The sequence below is a fragment of the Pelmatolapia mariae genome, linkage group LG5 (genome assembly GCF_036321145.2).
Source record: "Pelmatolapia mariae isolate MD_Pm_ZW linkage group LG5, Pm_UMD_F_2, whole genome shotgun sequence".
Classification (NCBI taxonomy): Eukaryota; Metazoa; Chordata; class Actinopteri; order Cichliformes; family Cichlidae; genus Pelmatolapia; species Pelmatolapia mariae.
Window position 1 is genome coordinate 14,670,923 of NC_086231.1, and position 20,546 is coordinate 14,691,468.

Consider the following 20,546-nt stretch of genomic DNA (forward strand, 5'->3'; position numbering starts at 1 on the left):
TTTTTGGAAAAGAAATGTCTGCATAAACTATTTCCTTGTTTTCACCAGTGGTAGGATTTAACATGTTACCAACTTCACCCTCTGGAACCTGGACACTGTTTGCTATTCACCAACAAAAACAACCAATATAAAATAAAAATGCACTACAAATGACCAGGCCTCAAACTAATAAAAACATGTACAATACAAAGCTAAATACTTGGTGTACTTGGTGTATCCGAAAAACAAAAAGAAACAAAACACACACAAAATGAACTGACCCCCGTCCAATGAATTTCACCAGAACATAAAACTGAAACTCTTGACATGAACTCCCCTGGAGCAACGTGGGGTTAGACGGCACCAAAAAAAATATCCTGCTTCGTTTATCTAATTATTCATGTCACCCAACCACAACATAGCCTCACGGTTACAGAGCCACCTGTCACCATCGATGGCTGCAGTCTACCTCCTTGTAATACACAGATTTTACACTGTTGTATTCTCTCGCAGCTGCTCTATTCCCATGTTGTTGCAGTATATTAATGACTAACCTCATAATGTGGATGGATTATCTCAGCTGTTCTCCTGACTGAAGTTTGGTCTGTTTACAGCATCCTGCCATGCGATTGCATTTGTCCCTTACCATTGGGAACCTTCGCGTTAACTTTTATCGAGTAGAAAGAAGTTAGCGTTCAACCTCCAGCTTCACTGTGTTTATGTTATGCTAACATAGCTGTGTCACTAGAGATCACGTAGCACATCATTACATACCAGCTAGCCCAACTTCAGTAACCCTACAAAAGACACTCCTGTTTAGTTTCCTGTCTTCATTTATGTTGGAAGTGATGGCAGAGCTGTACGTTTTAATTTTTTCAGAAATCTCTCAGTCAGAACATGGTACATCATGTTTAGGTGGAAACTAGCGAGCGCCGTGTACCACATAAAATTGGTTCAAGGTCAGTAAGAACAACCAGAATTCATACATAAGGCGCACCGGATTATAAGGCGAACTGTCGATTTATGAGAAAATTAAAGGATTTTAAGTGCGCCTTATAGTCCGAAAAATATGGTACAAGCACAGCAGCTAGCCAGAGATGACCCTGGTGAGGCATAGGCACAAGGTTTTATTTTTCTGGGGAGTAAGAGGAACTCGTCTTGATTTGTAAATTCCCACTGTAAAACCTCACGATGAGCATTATTTGCCATCAACATCTTTGTGTTTTAAACCAGAGGTGAAGAGTGAGGGACACTGGATTCTTGTATGTCAATCACAAAGTAGAGGGTAATGGGAACCACAGCCACATGTTGTGTTTAGTAAGTCTCATGGTACTTTGTGAAATAGTCAGGACACAATTTTCATCAGACCAGATGTCATATCAACTAGAGATGGACCAATACCTATACGTAATATCGGATCGATCCGATATTACGTATCGGTCCGATACTGACCTAAATTACTGGATCGGATATCGGAGAGAAATAAAAAATGTAATCCGATCCATTAAATATCACAAAAGCACCTCACAAAACTTCCGACATGGCGTAACTCAGCTCATAACCTTAGCACGCCGGAGCAGTATGCGTCACGTGATACAGCGGCTCCCCCTCCCTCTCCTGCTGCTACTTCAATCATGAAACTGATCAATGATCAGCTGATCGGCTTTTCTGTTGCGAGTCCCATCTCTCTTGTTTGTTTTGGCCCACTTTGCACCAGAAAGAGGAAACCAGCGGCTGAACAACAGCAGCACGTTTAAGCTTGATAAGCTGTTGTTAGAATTTATTTAATATTACTTTCTACACCAGGATCCTTTTCTACGTAGCTGACAGCTGGTAACTGTGCAGGGGCGGATCTAGCAAGGTTTGGCCAGGGGGCCAGGTAGGGCGTTAATAGGGAAAAGGGGGGCACAAAGAAATACTTTTCTTTCTTATTCTCATTTAAAATGTCTAGCTTTTAATAAATAATTATCTGAATCTTACACCCAAAGTTTTAATCTGATGTAAAATGTATAGAAGTCCATTACTGAATATAGTAACTATTAAGTCAAATATATACCCTAGTAAGCTATAGTACTTTTTCTTTTGGGAAGGTACCATCTGTGCAGTCTGCAATTCTGTTGAAGAAAGATGTTGAATATATTTAATTACTGTAGAAAAATAATTGATTTCTGTGCATTTTTTAATAAATTTTATTTATTTTTTATTTTACACGTGCATTAAATTAAAGTTCATTACGTCAATTAAGCATCACAAGGCGGAGGGTGGGGGGTGGTTCCATTTTTTTTGGGGGGGGGGGGTTTGACAACCCTATTAGTTAGGTTGTTTAATATTTCCGCTAAGTACTCTTTAAAATACCAGAATAGGGAGGATGGTGTAGGCTTAAGTTTATTAGATTGATCAGTATTGCTGAACTATGAAATATTTTGGGTGCAGTGTATTTTTTGCATACAGGTATAACAGAATAGCTTTAGTGTTTTGTTTTTTAAAACTTGAGTATGAACTTATACAAAATGCAGCAAAATATATTTAAAAAAAACAGTTTTCTTGATTAAAAAAATACACTATATCGGATTCATATCGGTATTGACAGATATCCAAATTTATGATATTGGTATCGGACATAAAAAAGTGGTATCGTGCCATCTCTAATATCAACCGATTTGCATCCATGCACATTGATTACAGATTTTTTGCTCCTGAAGTAGGGCTGTTCGATATAACAAAATATAGTGGATGACGATATAAAAACGTCTATCGTTTCCTATTACGCTATCGTTTGTTTCGTGGTGTCGTAAAATAAACTGTTTACAGCAATATTTTTTCATCGTTTTGATGGTCAAGATCCTGTTGAGATTTTTTAAAATAAACTGAATCACGTGAAAGAGTATTCAGAGAGTTTACGGATGAGAAGGAAAAAAAAAAAAGAGCCGTCAGGTGCTAAAAAATAAACCTTAGACTCAAACTTTGAAAGAAAATGGTGGCCGTTACAACTTATGTCTAAAAATGTATAGTTTCATGCATCGGTTAAAACACTCGAATCCAGGTAAAGGACGCCCAGCTGGAAAAACTTCACGCAAATCGAGTTGCCCGAGATTCACAGAATTTAAAGAAAATATTACATTTTTGTGATTTATATTGTTGTCAGGACGATAAATGTCTTATATCGGGATATGAGATTTTTGTCATATCGCACAGCCCTAACCTGAAGGGCAAAAAAGTACACATTTTGAGGCTCATATCTCATGTCTTTCACAAATCAGAGATGTCATCCTCTGGTGACCATTACAAAAATTTCATACTTTAGACCACACGCCTTATAAATCTTGCAGGTTGACACCCACCAGGCCCACAAACAGACAGACATAGCTACTCATAGTTTTCATCATCAACATTTTGGCATTTTACAATCAGATGTCACAAGCGAGGGTTTGTGACAAGCAGAGGTCGATGTTTTGAATAAATTCAGGCTTCTCCCTGTTATCCATCTTTTATATACAGTCTATATACACAGAGAACACCCATGATGGTAAACCATAAACAAGAAGCCAAATTCATATTCGTTCATATGATTCAGGAAACCCATGCAGAATATCTTGATTGATATCAGACAGGAAACAACCAGTCAAAACAAAACACAAATTAGAGCAAACACAGATATTAACAGCTAAAATTGAAACACAAACCAGCACACACAGATAAAGGTAACACAGACACAGCAAAAATTACACACACACACACACACACACACACACACACAGATAACGATCTGATCTGGATGCCCGGGGCCTTTTTGCCTGTCGTTCCAGGAGTTTCATTCATCAGCTTTCAGCTCTCCGTCATGACTTGAAACGCTCTGTCCTACCAGAGAGAGAGGAAGGAGGGACTGAAGGAGGAAACAGCAAAAAACAAGCCACGGAGAGAGAGAGGCTGAGGCTGACTGGCTCACTTCGCTGTTTATCCCACTGCAGTGTGCAACGAAAAGCTAGCAATTCACAGCTCATGATAGCTATACACTAACACACACACACACACAAACAGTTACCTTCTGTCCCCATGGTAACCTGGAGATGGGGAGGGAGGGACCTAACTATAGAGCTTTTCACCCAGCAACACCACACACACACACACACACACACACACACACACACACACACAATATGCGTCACATATGGCTCTCGCAGACTTACATTCTCACACACACTCACATACACAGAGAAACCATGACATCATCCACCTGTGAGCTGCAGACAGCGAGTTCAGTCTGCTGACTGTGACGCCTGACTTCTCATAGAGCACCTGAGACGTGGACTTGTTTCACAACATTATTACGACACGTCACACAACCAGGAAGTAACAATCAAGCAGAGCACACAAGCAGCAGACATGGTGAGTAAAACGGTGCCAAAGTCATATACACAGAGACAACAGCACAGCAGGGAGAAAAAGAAAATTGCAGCAAGAGTTTCATGAAGAAAAAAAAATATGCCAAAAAAAGTTTTATATCGATATAAAATGCCACAATCCCACATGTGGGAAGTGGCGGGTAAAGTGAGGAACGTAGAACTGCTTTTGGCTCCTCCTTTATTCACAAGGGGTTGCACTTCGATCTGCACTTGCGTAGACTGATTTTTTTACACTCTTTGCCCCTCAGAAGATAACACTCTCAGTTGTTTGTGTCTTGTTCTCAAACCAGGAACCTTTTGTGTACAAGGCAAATGTGTTAAACACTACACCACAGAGCCACTATACTAACGCCACTATGTTAAAAATCTAAATCTGCAAAATAATTATGCCACTAAATCTTTGAAATAAATCTTAGTAAACCTTTGTCCCCCCTTTACATCCATGCATCTATGGAGGTCATCTGGTCACGAACCAGGATGCTCAGATGTGCACAGTGTTGCTGATCTATTAAAGGGGTTTTTTTGTTTTTGTTTTTTTAAACAATCTTAAAATGAATCATTCACCATTTATGTGTCAACCAGCTCCAGCTTCACATTATACTGTCACAGCGCCATTTTTACTCCTGTGGTATCTTCAGTCTTTTTCTTGAAATAACACAAGAGGTTACTTGGGCTGAATGTTGTAATACTATGTATTCACTTGCACACTCCTAAGTAGTGTCTACTTTGAGTCTTTCTTTGATTAAATTTGGTATTCAAATTTAGGAAGTACTGGGATCAAATTTCTGATATCGTCATGCATCTACCCAGAAGTAATCAAAGCAGTCTGTGAGGCATCAGCCACACTGGCCATCATCCATTTCACTGTCCTGAAAACTTTCCATAATGACTAATAAGTGGCTAACTGTTAACTAAGAACAAATGCGTGAGTGAATGAGCCATTAGTTTATTACCAGGTCACTGAAAGGAGAAAACAGACCAGCTGGCTGTGTTAAGGCTGAATTTAAGTTTGTTGATTGGACATTTTATCTGATTTAACATTCTGAAATGAAGACACAACAAAGGAGATTCCAGAGTGACGCTCTGTGGATATGAGCTGAGATTTCTTCCATGCATACCAGTATGAGAGAAGGAATTCTTTTCCAGTTTAATCAGTCTGCAAACTCAAATACCACAGAGCAGGATGAGCTACTGTCTTTTCAACTACAGTTCTGCAATCTCTTCTAAAGGGTCAAGAAACTCAAGTAGAAAATGGAAATAATGTTTGTCAAATATAATATTTGTTTTATAACATGCAGGTATATATGTTTGCGTTGTATTGGTTTGTCCACCTGCTTTGTTGGGATTTCTTGGAAAAATAGCCATGTGTTGCATTTTGTTGTTTGTTTGTTTGTTTTTACTAATTTTGACAGTGCTGGTCCACAATCACCAAGACAAACGAGAAAAAAAAAGTAATCATGAACATTTAAAAAGACTGATCTCTAGAACAGTTTCTCCCCCCAATCTGCACATCATCATATGAATGAAGCACTTTTTAAACCAGAAGCTGGACCCCCAGCATTCCTGCAATACCTCCACCCACCATCAGAGCACTTCTCAGGAAAACACTGCATCCCTTTATCCTTCTATGTCTGTTCTCTCTCCGTGTCCCTTTTCATCCATTAGTAGTGTCAGCTAAACAAATGTCATGCTACTCTGTTTGGATTTCACTTTGCTCTTAGCTTCCAAAAACAGTACAAACCATCAGCTGGCAGCTAGCCCTGCAGGCACAACAACCACTTAACCAGTCAGCAGGTCAACACATGACACCAGTTTGTATCAACACTACAGACAGATTTAAAGAAAGCAGCAATCACCTGATGGATAAACCTTCCCAGAATCACTCGCAGGAGTCACCCTGACTCCTGGCACAACTAAAAATAATTCCACCTTAGAGCAGGACATCCAATATCTCGATTTAATGTAAACAAGATCCAGGGTCTATGAAAACATGTATACTAACAAATAATTAGATGACCTAATCTAGTCAATACCTTAAGAAAAAAAATAGCAAAGATAAACCCAGACACCAAATAATAGTATTCAAGAGAAATTTCAGTGTAAATTCTTCAATTTCCAAATAAACTAGAACATGCACATAATTTGTCTCATCACTAGCACTGCAGCTCCCATACAAACAGATAAAGCGGATTATTCCTTCATTAGCAAAATATGACAAAGTACTTTTACAAAAAGCAGCACCAAACATCCATCACTCCAGGAGTCTTGGGCCAGTCAGGACACATTTCACTCTCTCAGAGGCTTGATAAACAAGTTCTTGAAATTTCACTGCCAGTCATAAAACAGAAGCAAGGTGACTGTACCACATGCCAAAAAAACCCTCATACAGGGTTTAAAGTGGGCCTGTTATGCTATGTTATTTCCTGTTATATATCCTGTTCCATTGGTGGATGCTCAAATTAAACATGGCCAAAGTATCAAATAATGAAGTCAAGGTATGTACAAGTATTCCCTGTGAGCCATCAGTTACTTCAAATTTATCTAAGCCAGAGACATAATGAGAGCAATCAGTGGGCAACTCTACATCAGCAAAAATGGTAGTAAAAGTTCCAGGTGAAAAGTTAAAATTTTAAGCTTTTATTAAAATCAGAGTTGACTAGTAATTTTATCAATTGCATACAATTTTTTTATGTTCCAGTAGCAAAAATTTAATTTACATAGCTGGTAGGATGGCTGTCAAACAGAGGTATTACTGCACAGCCAAAGGTGTCAAACATTGTTTTGAAAAATATTGGTGCGAAGATATTTTAAACATGTAGTAAGATAAAAAACAAAAGTGAATTAGGTGATGAAATCACATATTAAAGAGCTGTGCTATAAGGTTAGATGTTAGCTGTCAATCTGATGCTCAACACAGAAAGCACTGATGGCTTACATGTAGCTGACCAGTCAGCAATGCCTCTCTCCCTCTGTCACTTTTTTCCCCACCCATCTACCCTAATGCTGCTAGCCCAAGTTCAGAGGAGGACTGCAGCTTTCAGATGAGTGATAGTGGTGCAGCAGTGCTTGCACTACAAAACCAGGCTCAGATAGAGGCTTGCTGCACCTTCCTTCATATGGAGGGAAAAGGGGCATGACTGTTGTTTACATTCAACAGTTTCCTATAGGCTGACCACTTCTTGTTGGTCCTGGTTTAGGATATTGAGAGGTCTGTGCTTTAATTCAGACATCTGTAACAGCATTATTTAGATTATTTAGATTAAAGTGTGAGTTTTTAAGGCGCATACACAACTGTGCTACTGTGCAAATTAATTATGCTTGAGAAAGGCAAGGCAGTGCATACTCTGCATGTGAGTGTGTAGTCTGGGCTCTAACTGTCTATGAGCACAGAAGCCCCACCTACCCGCTGTTCAAACCCTCTGTTTTACAAGAAAAAGCCAATCAGAACATAGGATGACTTAAGGGGCTACACTGAAGCCCAGTATAAGAAACATAAGGACTGAACTGTGAAACATCCAAACCTACTCTATTAGATCCAAGGATAAAAATGCTAAGCTGCAAAAAAAAAAAAAAAAAAAAAAAAGAACCACACAAAAATGATAATCAAGAATAACACCTGTATTATAATCAGAGACCAGTGCAGGTAAACTTTGTTTTACCTTTATAAAATAGGTCAAACAGATATGAAAAGCACAAGTACATCTTATACCACCACATTAAATAAGTGAAAACTTTACTATAACTGTTTTTAGGCATACAAGTGGATTTACATGGCCTTGACACAATGTAATTTAGAAAGAAAAAAGTAAAAGTTGGATTAGAAATATTACACATGCCAAACAGGTGATAAAATATAGAAACGATGTACTGTAATGTCAGTATCGTGTTATTAATGATAAAATAATCTGGAGTCACAGCCAGTAGAGGTCAAGTGGAAGGTTGAAAGCTGGACAGAGAAGGAGCCATAAAATGTCACTTATTAATTACTGACTTTAAAACCAAGAAGAGGTCCCTTTGTGGGTCTGAATGTAGAAAGACTGGACTGCACACCACAGGACTGTCAATGAGGCATGAGATTTTCTCCATATTTTATTAATGAATGCATCCGTCACACTGAAGGAAATGAGTCATGACGGGTGCGATAAAGCCGTTACTGTTGAGAAGCATTAGGTCCAGCAGGATTGTAAGGCTGAGAGAGAAAAGGGCCATAACAGAGTTAAATAAATAAATAAATAAATAGATAAATAAATGAATGAATGAATGAATGAAGTAACCATCCTTTTATTTATTTGTTTTAAACACACACATCTTTGTTCTCTACAAGTTCCACGTTGACAGTGATACATTTTTTTTGGCACTGATCTGAAGTCATAGTACTCTGATATTCTTGATATAGAGTCAGAGCCAAGATTTACTTAAACGCTTTTTAAACAGCACTGTGTATCTGACATTGTGAGCTGTAACCTGAAACACCTGATTATATTTAAATATTTTTAAAAAGTCCTTGTTGAAAAAAAGTGTTTGATAATCTTAAATTATTGATAAGATATGAATTATAGATTAGCTGGCAGGATACAAGTCTTAAAACTGATGTGAAGCAATCAAATGGAGAGAAGATATGTCACCATGTTTGTGTACTACAGCAGCATCAACTCCACACTGAGGTGTACCTCAGTAATACTGGTTTGCTATAACCATGGCAGACCAGACAAGCATTCATTGGCATCATCTGAATAACTGGTTATCAGTCACATTTGTAAGTCTACTTTAAATAGACTTTAAGTCCAATCCTGAAACAAACAGTGGCTGAACTATGAAGCTCGTTTCACAACAACAATAATAATAATAATAATAATAATAATAATAACAATAATAATAATATAATAACAACTTCTCGAGGTTATTGCAGCAAAGTTTTTATTGTAGCCTTTTCCTACAGTCTGATCCAGGATTTTTTATTAATACATTTATTAGTACTGTATGGGAAAAAAATACAACAAAAATTAGCCAAGTAGCCAATTTGCTTCACCTGAGAATCAACCAGTGGAAATGCCATCGATGGCCCAAAAAGGCTGGCAGCTGGGCAGTCAACTTGCGTGCCACACTTCTTTTTTTTTTTTTTTTTTAACTTAAAAAAATGGTTTTGTTGAACCCTGTGAAGTTTTCTCTCTCTTATGTTCAAGATTTCTTAGCTCCAAGCCCAACTCCATCAACTCAGTTTCACTTGTGATGGCAGCGCACCCAAGTATGACTTCAACAGGAATTCAGCAGAGGACTATGAAGACTAAATTCATCTTTCGCCAATAAGAACCCCTGAACACAAACCTAGATCTGCCAATAGTTGTTCTTTGGATCTGCTCAGGACATAACTTGTTCAAACTCTAAAAAACTATTTTAAGTAACTTTCACATGATATTTGCCAACTTCCACATGAGCAAGCCAGCCGTTCAAGTTTTATACACATTTAGTACACAGATGGCGGTAGCATGTTCTGCCATCGCTTCTTTGGGTACAAATCTCTCACTAAACGCCAAAGTTAAATACTTTTTTTCTCCCTCAGCATGGAGCTGACATGTAAGCCCAACATTCACAGGTTACAGAGCATGTTTCAAAGAAAGGCTGCAGATGGAGAGAGAGAGAAAGCAGGAGAGCCAGCTGACTGGAGACTGGACTCCTGCCACCATTTCCATAAGAGGCCGTTTGCTGCTGCTGCTGGCAAACAAAAACAGCATTTTATCAGCGTGCTCATTTCTGCAACAGTGTCTGCCTTACCTTCAAAGGTGAATCTTAGTGCACAAATGTTTTACTATAGACTTCACTATCTTTAACAGTTGACATTACCTCCTTAATTAAGTTACACATTTTTCCATACTGAATAGAAATTTAAGACAATAATGAAACAAAAAAAAAGTGCCAGAGGCTATCAAGTTTCCTCTCCTTAAAGTGTGAGGATTTGACTTTTTTTAGACTTTATTGGAGTGGGACAGTACAGAGCAGACAGGAAACTAAGAAAAGAGCAAAGAGGAACAACATGTAGGAATCAAGCCCAGGATTCCTGCAGCCTTTTGTGATATGGATCTCCAGCTCAACCAAGTGAGCTATAGTGGTGTCCCATTTTTGCTTATTTGTTTTTTGTTTGTTACACTCAGGAAACCTTTCCATTTTTGACCTAATAGATTAAGATAGTATTCTTCAAAAAGAAGATCTCCTTCAAGGAAGCTGGTGGGAATCATTTTTAACCATGCAGATTGTTCCATTTACATACAAGCCCGTATAAAGAAGAAGGTATGAACTGGGGGTGCTTTGTTATTACACCTTTGAGATAGCAGTTGAGATAGTAGCAGAGCCAAATCCAAAAATGACCCCTGACAAGAAAGCTTAATTTCTCCTGTTCAAGAGACCAGGCTGGGAAAATCTCATTCATATTGTTTGTTATTTTTCATAGTTTGACATTATGGCATCTGCTGTGATGCTTGCATCTCTGATGAAGTCTCACAAGTGTCAGTTTTGTTTTTATAACTAGATGGTTTACACTGAGTTTGTAACTGCAGACAAATAATCAAATAATTTGGAATACAATATTTTTAATTTAGAAGGTTTAGATGGTTCTTTTGACAGTACATGTCCAAGATAAATTATCATAATTATAATATTTCTGCCATAGTCAAAATTGAATTGAATCAAGTACAATCAGGGACCTTGTGAATCAGAATTGAATAAGTTGTAGAAATCAGTGACAATACCCAGCCCTAGTGGCCACTGTAGGACTGCTTGGAAAGAAACACAAGGGTACAGGCTGTATTTAAAAAAGAAGATAATTTATTTTTTTCTTAAAAAAGAAAAAAACAAATTAAAAATACACACAGCCACAGTGACACTCTTTCTAACTCAACATTTTGATTAATCAAAATCAAAAGAGTTATACAGTAGTGGCAGAGTAGAGTTAACCACATTCGGTTGCTAACAAAATGCTGTTAGTAAACTCCATCCATAAACCATACAGGTGCTAAGTAACACACTAATAAAAAATCTAGAATTTAAACTCATCAAAACTGGAACATAAACTTCTTGGATGGTCATTATCAAACAACGAGCCATATTGTTTGCCAGACGATGTGATTTAAAATGTTTCTGAAGACACAAATATGGTGGACAGGTCCAATTCAGTACCTTAAGTTAGCAGAACAGGTAGCTTATGGCTGTCTGTGTATTTATACCTGATAATCAGACAGTGACTCCCCTAAATTCAAATCTCAAAAGAATATAAACAGGTGGGTAACTTTCTATGCCAGAAGAAAATCCTGACAATAGTCTTACCTAAAAGTTGCTAACATATAAACCAAACCAGGTTGACTTCTAACAAGCTCATGAGGATCAACTGTTAACAGCATCATCATTCCTATTTGAGGAAGTACTAAAAAGCTGAAGATGGGTTGCATCATCTCTGACCAATCAACTGGTTCACCTGTTAACTTGAGTTTATTCTGACCAAGACGTTTACTCCTTCAGCTCTTCCACAACAACCTTCCTACAAAGCTGGTTCCTGTTCAGCTGGAGTTTGTATGTTGATCTTGGTATACTGGGTTCCTGGTATAACCCTCACTGACTTAGCACACAAAAAGACATGAATAGAGTTGGTGTAGAATAGGATAATGTAACACACATACAAATCGTAAATGGGCTTTAACACCCCTACAGTCTAAAAATAAAAAGCTCCCAACAGCTTGCATCGTGTCTAAACAAGTTATGAAGACTGCCTCTAGCCTAACATGTTTAAATACTAATTAAAATGTACTAAAATCTGCAGCAACATGTCAGGATCAGTCAAAATTCAGACAGAGAAGAGATGGAATGACAGACAGGACATCAGAATATCTGCTGTTCCCACTGACAGTGGTGGTATCAGAGCCCCAACACTTAAAGATACATTTTGGAATTTATCCATCTCAATAGACTATCCCAGCTTTTTACCAGCAGCTGTTTAAAGAGCCAAGGCAAAGGAGATGTTAAAGATAAAACCAAACTTCAGCTAAATGACAATCTGCCATGTTTTTCTCCCAGTGAGGGAAAAAAAATATTCACATCTACTGTAACCTGGTTCAAATTCAGTCATCACTTAAAGCCAATAAAGAAAATCTGATTGGTCATTTAAATATGTCGCTGATTCAGGATGTCAGCTCATACAATTTGTTTTAATATGTTTTATATTATTCTATTTTATTTATTTAGTTATTTATTTTATTTTACTTTGCTTATGCTATTTGTATATGTACAGCACTTTGTGAACCCTGGTTTTATGTTAAAGTGCTTTATAAATAAAGCTGGTATGGTATGGTATGCTGTGGTTGCTATGGTATGCTATGGTATGGTATGCATTAAGGAACAGGAAAAAAACATTTCACCTAAAAGCTGCTGGATGTTTGGGGTTATTGAAAAGATATGTTGTTAAAAAGGATGTAAATAAGACATCTGTCCTAGTTTCATAACGGTCAGAAACTGCACTTCTAAAGCTCCATTGTGGTATCCTGCTGCAATATCTGGAAGCAGCACTCTATCACTAAACACATGAACGATGCCAAAGCTGAGGCTGCCAGGTTGCTGTTCTTGCCAAAAGAGTCTTATTCCTCCGCACACGTGCTCAGATATTAAGTGTACTACAGATCTGAATCCACTCTGTATAGCACGTTCTTGTGCCTTGTTGGCATTCATGCTGAGGTTATTATCATGCCGTGGATTATTGACACCAGACAACAACTCTGCTCTGCTGTCAGCACTGCTTTCCACCAGCTGCCTGGGTGACTGACCAGCTCTTTGGCTGCCTTTAATCATGATCTAACTACCAATGATGCTGTGTTAAAATCCACATTGGCTACCTTCCTCATCACTGACTTTAGTTTTATGAAAATTTTGTTTTATGAAAATGGTGCTGGCACTATGGTTTGTATCTGTATCACTGAGCAGGGCTCGCAAAATTTCAAAATCCCTGGTAGCCCTTCGGGCAGGGACTCTTCAGGTTTTGGTAGCCCAAAATAAATTTAAGTAGCCCGAATAAAAAAGGGAGCAATTTTTTTATGTTTTGTTTCCGTTACAATATTATACTTTAATGTATAATATTGTAACGGAAACAAAACAATCAAAAAATTGTTGAAACACAAATTACAATATTGTATAAAAATTACAATCATCAACTCAAATACTTGGTTGTAATTGAACAGAAATTTCTATGAACTTGTAAGAACTATACAACAGGAATCAGTCTGTGTCAGATCCTGAATTTGAAATTTCCACTGAAATCACAGGTAAGAGGCAAGTGGAACCAAGATCTAGGCCATTTGCTTTTTGAAGTTTGCAAAGACTGCTTAATTTTGCCAGTGGTAGTTCACTCTTTGCAACATAGTAGGCTGTTCTAAACAGATTTTTCAGGTTGATTTTTAGTATGTTATTTGCAGACTGAGCAATAATCCATTTCTTGCATTTCTCATGGGTTCTAATGGGGGCCTTTCTTAAAATTACTGGTCCCAGTAACAAAGGCACTTGTCGACTCAGAAATCGAGGGAAACCAACAACACACTCGGCAGAACATTATGTTATTTACACGGGTGCACATAAGTGGTCCGCATGTGCGCATTCGCTGTCAAAATAAAAGACGCGCACCAGATAAGAAGTTGCAACGCGCGTTTGCGTCCATATAAAAGGCACTGTTTTTGTCCGCTAGAGTGGGATTTTCATGGCACATTCTGCACCAAATCTCTGTGCATTCATCATTTGTTTAAAGCCAGCTCACCTCCTGCAACCACTTTTCCTAGAATACGCGCTTCTTTTGTGGTTCGGACTCCATCTGACATTTCTTTGGAGGTGGAGGAACACCAAAGTAATTGCTTAAAGGAGCTTCTTCGACATCTTTAAGAGTTCTAAACAAATGTCTGTCCTCCTCCAGAAAATCTTATGTACGCAAACACGCGTTGCAACTTCTTATCTTGTGCGCGTATTTTATTTTGACAGCGAATGCGCACCTGCGGACCACTTATGTGCACCCCTGGTTATTTAGCTTGTCATATTCCAGCCACAGAAATTCTTTTGTCCATGAAACCATAAAGCTGCACTTTCTTTTTGCCTTATAGTCTGATTTGTCATAACTTTTCCGTTTTGTGGTAAGCTTTTCTTTGGCTGTCACTTCTTCACCCTGACCTGTCTTATTTGGCTCAGCAGAACTAAAATATATATATCCTGCTGCCTTTACACACGCACTCACATAACGCTCAGCGATTCTCTGCGCGATCAACCTCTCACATGTTTAAGCTTCCTGCGGGAGATTTCACTTGTCATGTTTGCATAGTAAACTAACGATTGATAAGACGATGTCAGAGGAATTGGTGCGCAAATTATCGTCACTCACCAATCAGTACTGTCGCTCTCTATACACAGTTTGCGCGATTGCAAAGTGAAAGCAAAAAACAAGCGCAAATTCAAATGCGATTTCAATATGTCACATATAGGGCTGCTCGATTATGGCAAAAATGATAATCACGATTATTTTCACTGAAATTGAGATCTCGATTATTTGATGATATTTATTTAACAATAAAAATGTATTGAATAATGGCTTTAAAGATTGTCAAAAATAGTATAAAATAGTGTGCAAATACTGGTAACAGTGCAAATGTTTGCAATATAAAAAATAAAATGTAAACATCTATGTTTAGTGAACTTTGCCATGTCGCTCTGTGGTGCAGCTACAACACCAAAGTTTACACACTATGTCTACTTGATCCACGTCTGACTCCGCGAACCCATAATGTTTCCACACCACTGAAGGTTTTTTTTTTACCTCTCTTTTCAGCCAACGGCAGTCACTCTCCTCTCCAAATAACTTCTGCTTAGCTTTCCGAGCTTCCCTCTGTTAGCTCCTCTTAATTGTTGTGCCGCGTGTTCGAAACGCAGAGAGGTGCGCTCGATTTGCCACACGGAGCAGCGCGAGAGTAAAGCACGAGGGAGGTGCTAATAATCGGCTCAGTCATTTTTAATGATCGTTGAAAGCCCAGATCGTAATTTAGATTAAAATTCGATTAATTGAGCAGCCCTAGTCACATATGACATATTTACCCAGCTACATTTCCGAAAGAATGCAAAAGCATTGACATATATTTTTCCTTCCTATGATAGCCCGACGGGCAGGGCAGGGATAGATTCTGGGAGCCCGACTGGAAAAATCGCTAGCCCCGGGACGTCGGGCTAGCGATTTTGCGAGCCCTGGGGACAGTTGCATCGTAAGAAAAGTTACATTGTTGTTCAGTATAAATAAAAATAGAATGATTCACTTTTTTTTTAAACCTACAACAAGCAGATGTTGACCGAAAAAAAAGAAAAAAAAAAGAAAACAAGACGAGTTGGCTTGTGGAGTCATGTCTATGTCCTGCAGGATGCTAAGTCTGGTCTGATCTGGTCTACTGGCACGTGTTAGGGTTCTCAGCATACAAACACACTAGATGAATGAATGACTGGTGGGATAACTAGTGAGTAATACAGCTGTATTAGAGGGATCACCTCACTAAGTCTAAATCGGATTTAATCTGACAAGTATCTGCCTGCGAGTCCATCCGACTGACAAACTGGTCAGTGGCTACAGACACTGACCTGTAAAAAGAGTTAGGAAAATGGACAAATATATTGGTTCTCTTCACTATTATGACCAACTCTTCATGTGGTGGTGTCGGTGGTAATGGGTGAGGTTGGCAGGAGGATTTTACTTTTACCAATATATCAGCAATTGTCTGGTGGAAAATTTTAAACACACTGCCCAACCCAACTGGGAAAACTGTTCCTATGATTCATGTCAGTGAGGTGGGACGTAAACCTGATTGGAATGCTTCCTTTATTTATATTATTTTATATAAAGTTCACCCATTTTTTTGACTACCATCTATTTAAAAAGGCTGGGTAGGTTTGAAATATTATGACAGTCATACAATCCTGCCAATGGGGAAAATGTAAAATCATTTTATTTTTCATTTATTAAAGCTAAAATTACATTTATGGTTTTCAAACGGGCAAAAAATTTTGCAGGAAAATGGAAAATTGGTTCAGACATAACTGTGCAAGAACCAAGTCTGCTTATGTACGTATTCACTCCTTTAACATCCATCAATCAAACAAGGAAAACTGTTAATATTCAATTATATAAATCAGATTTTTAATATTCAGTCACAGCGCTATACACCAGCCTATAAGCAGCCATTCTGATCCAAGACAAGACTGCTAAGAACCATTTCTAATTAGGTAGGACATGTTGTTCTCTGGGGCCACTTTGAAGGAAAATTATTTACATTTGTTGTTTCTAGATTAACTTATAACATTATAATAACACTATTCATTCATTTATAACATTTTGGTGCACTACCCACGTTTTTTATGACATGTAAACAAAGATCAGGTGTAAGAGTAGTGAGTAATGAGAAACAGCGGGAAATTTAATGGGATATGTGCACAGACGGAGTGTTATTAATTAGTCACATTTATCAAGAGTTTTTAAAGCGCTTTGAGGAAAGTAGAAAACATGAACCAAAAATGGCACAGCACTATTTAACTGTCTGACTGACATATCCTCTTGCTACACATCAATCTGTCTGACTGTCTGGAGCTCTTGAAGCCATACGGTTCCTAAACTGAAGTCCCAGGACCTCCAGGGTTAAGAGAGAAGCAGCTGGGTCCAGTCTGACCTTCCCATGATGGCTACTGCTTAAATAAACACTTCATTATTTTCTCTCAGAGCCCTTCAGATATTCATCTCACCAGCTGTGTTCATGTCAATTAGCTCATCCTTCCTCTGCAGTAGTCAGCGGCACCAGGAGTCCACAGCATAGCGTACAAGCACAGAGTTAGTGTCTCAGTCTGACTGCAACACTATAAACCTGACCAAATGTAAAAGACAATATGTCAGCCTGGTTTTTAAAGGCTCTGATGGGCTCTCAAGCGGTCATCTCCTCAGCTGTAAGAAATGGGGAATCCTTTTTGAGTGTGTGCCAGGAAAAACCCTGCTGTCATCTACAGGCAATTTTGTATGGCAGGTCAGTGCTCCCTGTCTGCTTGAAGTCTAGTGTGTCAGACTAATCAACTAAGTATAAAAACCAGCAAACACTCACAAACATTAGTAAACTGACCACAGTCAGGTAGATGAGGTTAAACATTGGCCATAAAAATACTGCATGTGTACTTGAGAGCTTTGGTGAGTGTGGCTAGCAGAGCTAAAATCAGCAACCCTCATTTCTTGCAGGCTAGATCCATATACATGTGTAGAATATGGTTAGACATGTTTATGTCAGTTTATTCTGACATTGTGGGCATTCATTGCCTTTTTTTGTTACATATGAAATATGCAAAACTGCAGGCTAACATCTGCTTCCCTCACACTCACACATCTCAGACAGAAAGTGATAAAGGCATTGCCGTCCTGACTACTATGGGAGATGTCGAAACATCTTTGAGTCAATAGGCAACTGCTGTTATAGATTAAAAAAATATAATAACTTGTTTAACAGGTGCAAATCCGCACTAATAATGTTCAGGACTATGTCTGACCTGGTGTGCTCTTTCTGCCAGACTATGAGCTTCTCACAGTCAGGTTTCAGAGATGTTAAAGTTAATTAAACATGGGCTGCAAGTTCAAAGTGTAAAAATACACATAAAGTGATTAGAAACCACCTCAGAAAAAGCTTCTTCAAGCAGGTAAGATTACCTTCATTAATGTGAAGAAACAGTCCAAAGACAAGTCTGAAGTGAGGTGGGAAAGAATAGAATATGGAAAAAAGAGAAAAGAAAAGCAATAAAACACAAACAAAGAGAGCAGAAATGACAGAAATGTTATAGCTGAAAGAGAACAAAACAAAAAACCTGAGGTAAGAACAATGAAACAACCAGTAGTTAAGGTCACCAGTATTTCCAATTTTGAAGTGCATAAATACCCCATCTCTCTCAGGAGTCAACATACCTAGTGCTCCGATTACCACTGGGACCACTGTTACCTTCATCCTCCACATCTTCTCGAGCTCTTCTCTGAGCCCTTGGTATTTCTCCAGCTTCTCGTGTTCCATCTTCCTGATGTTGCTGTCATTCGGAACCGCTACATCTATCACTACGGCCGTCTTCTTCTGTTTGTCTACCACCACTATGTCAGGTTGGTTAGCCACCACCATTTTGTCCGTCTGTATCTGGAAGTCCCACAGGATCTCAGCTCGGTCATTCTCCACCACCCTTGGGGGCATCTCCCGTTTTGACCTCGGAACTTCCAGGTTATACTCGGCACAGATGTTCCTGTACACTATGCCACCCCTTTGGTTATGGCGTTCCATGTATGCCTTGCCTGCTAGCATCTTGCACCATGCTGTTATGTGCTGGATTGTCTCAGGGGCATCTTTACACAGCCTGCACCTGGGGGTCTTGCGTGGTGTGATAGACCCCAGCCTCTATGGGTCTTGTGCTCAGAGCTTGTTCCTGTGCTCAGGGTGCTGGACTTGGGGTATATATACATATATATATACACATACACATACATATACACATACATACACACATACATATACACATACATACACACATACATATACACATACATACACACATACATATATACATACATACACACATACATATATATACATACACACATATATATATATACATACACACATATATATATATACATACACACATATATATATATACATACACACATATATATATATACATACACACATATATATATATATATATATATATATATATATATTTATTTATTAGGGGTGCAACAATACTCGTATCGATATTGAACCGTTCGATACAGTGCTTTCGGTTTGGTACGCATATGTATCGAACAATACAAAAATTTTTATTTATTTTATCAACTTTTCTTCTGACGATGCTGTCTGTGGATCTGCGTTCGACTACTCCGCCTAGGCTGCACTGTCGAGCGCAGATCCACTGAGCGCAGTGTGCTCTTGTGTGTGGGGGGGAGGGGGCAAGCTAGCGAGACAGAAGCTAAGCTCGTTGCAACATGGCAACTGCCTCAACGCTACCCGAAACTGAGCCTCCCCCACCCTCATTCAGATCTGGCGTTTGGAACTATTTTGGTTTTCATGTGAAGCATGACCCTGATGGTAAGTGCGTCATAGACAAAAGTAAAACAGTATGTCGGATGTGCCACGCAATGCTCAATTACATTGGTGGGAACTAGTGCGTTAGCGCAGTTAGCTCGTTAACGTGTTGACGTCGTCCAGCCCCACGCACGGGGCGATCCGCGGTAACTCGTTAACGGAGATTTGCCGCGTTATGCCGTTAATGTCATTTTAACGAGATTAACGCTGAAAGCACTAGTGGGAACACAACGAATATGACTGCACATTTACGCCGACATCATCCTAGTGCAAAGACAAGTGGAAGCAGACAAAAACAACAAGCACGCATGCTACAAACTTTACCCGAGTCATTTAGACAGCCGTTAGCACATGATTCTCCTTATGGGGACCTGCTATGTTTAATATGCTGCTGAGAATATAGCCCAGAAGAAGCGTATAGTATAGCTTTTATTTTGGAAAGAGCCATTTCTCTGTAATAAACTCTCTTTTCCAAAGATGAGTGATTTCTCGATCAGATAGATTTATTTTTTTTATTATTTTGTTGTTTCAGCAACATTAAATTTAAAAACTGTACTTTTGAGGTAAAATATATATTTATAATTTTAATAAATGACAAATTAAAAAGGCATGAACATTTTTTTTTATCGAAAAAATATCGAACCGTGACACCAAAGTATTGAACCAAAGCAAACCGTGAATTTTGTGTATCGTTGCACCCCTAATATATATATGTATATAAAAATAGTGAATAACCAAACAGCAACCACTCCTCAAACTCTTTCACATTAGACTGATTTTTACAAGAACTAAAACTGCAGAGTCATGTCACACACAAACATTGTTTCTGCAAGAGGAAACTACGGTTATGAGGTACAGGTTAGGCAAGCCACTTTTAGAGTGTGTGCGTGTGTGTGTGTGTGTGTGTGTGTGTGTGTAGCATTACCCTAATATGAAAGCTACATATTTCTGCTGCCTTAGTCCCATGCAATCTATGTGACTTAATTGCAAAACAGGTAATAATACTAGAACGCAAGAC

The 20,546-nt window shown here is 38.6% G+C and overlaps 1 protein-coding gene across 9 annotated transcripts in view; it reads right to left on the reverse strand.

Annotated features, from left to right (window-relative positions):
* Window positions 1–20,546, reverse strand: part of slmapa (sarcolemma associated protein a) — a 76,227-nt gene that overhangs the window by 50,162 nt on the left and 5,519 nt on the right. The window lies entirely within an intron of this gene.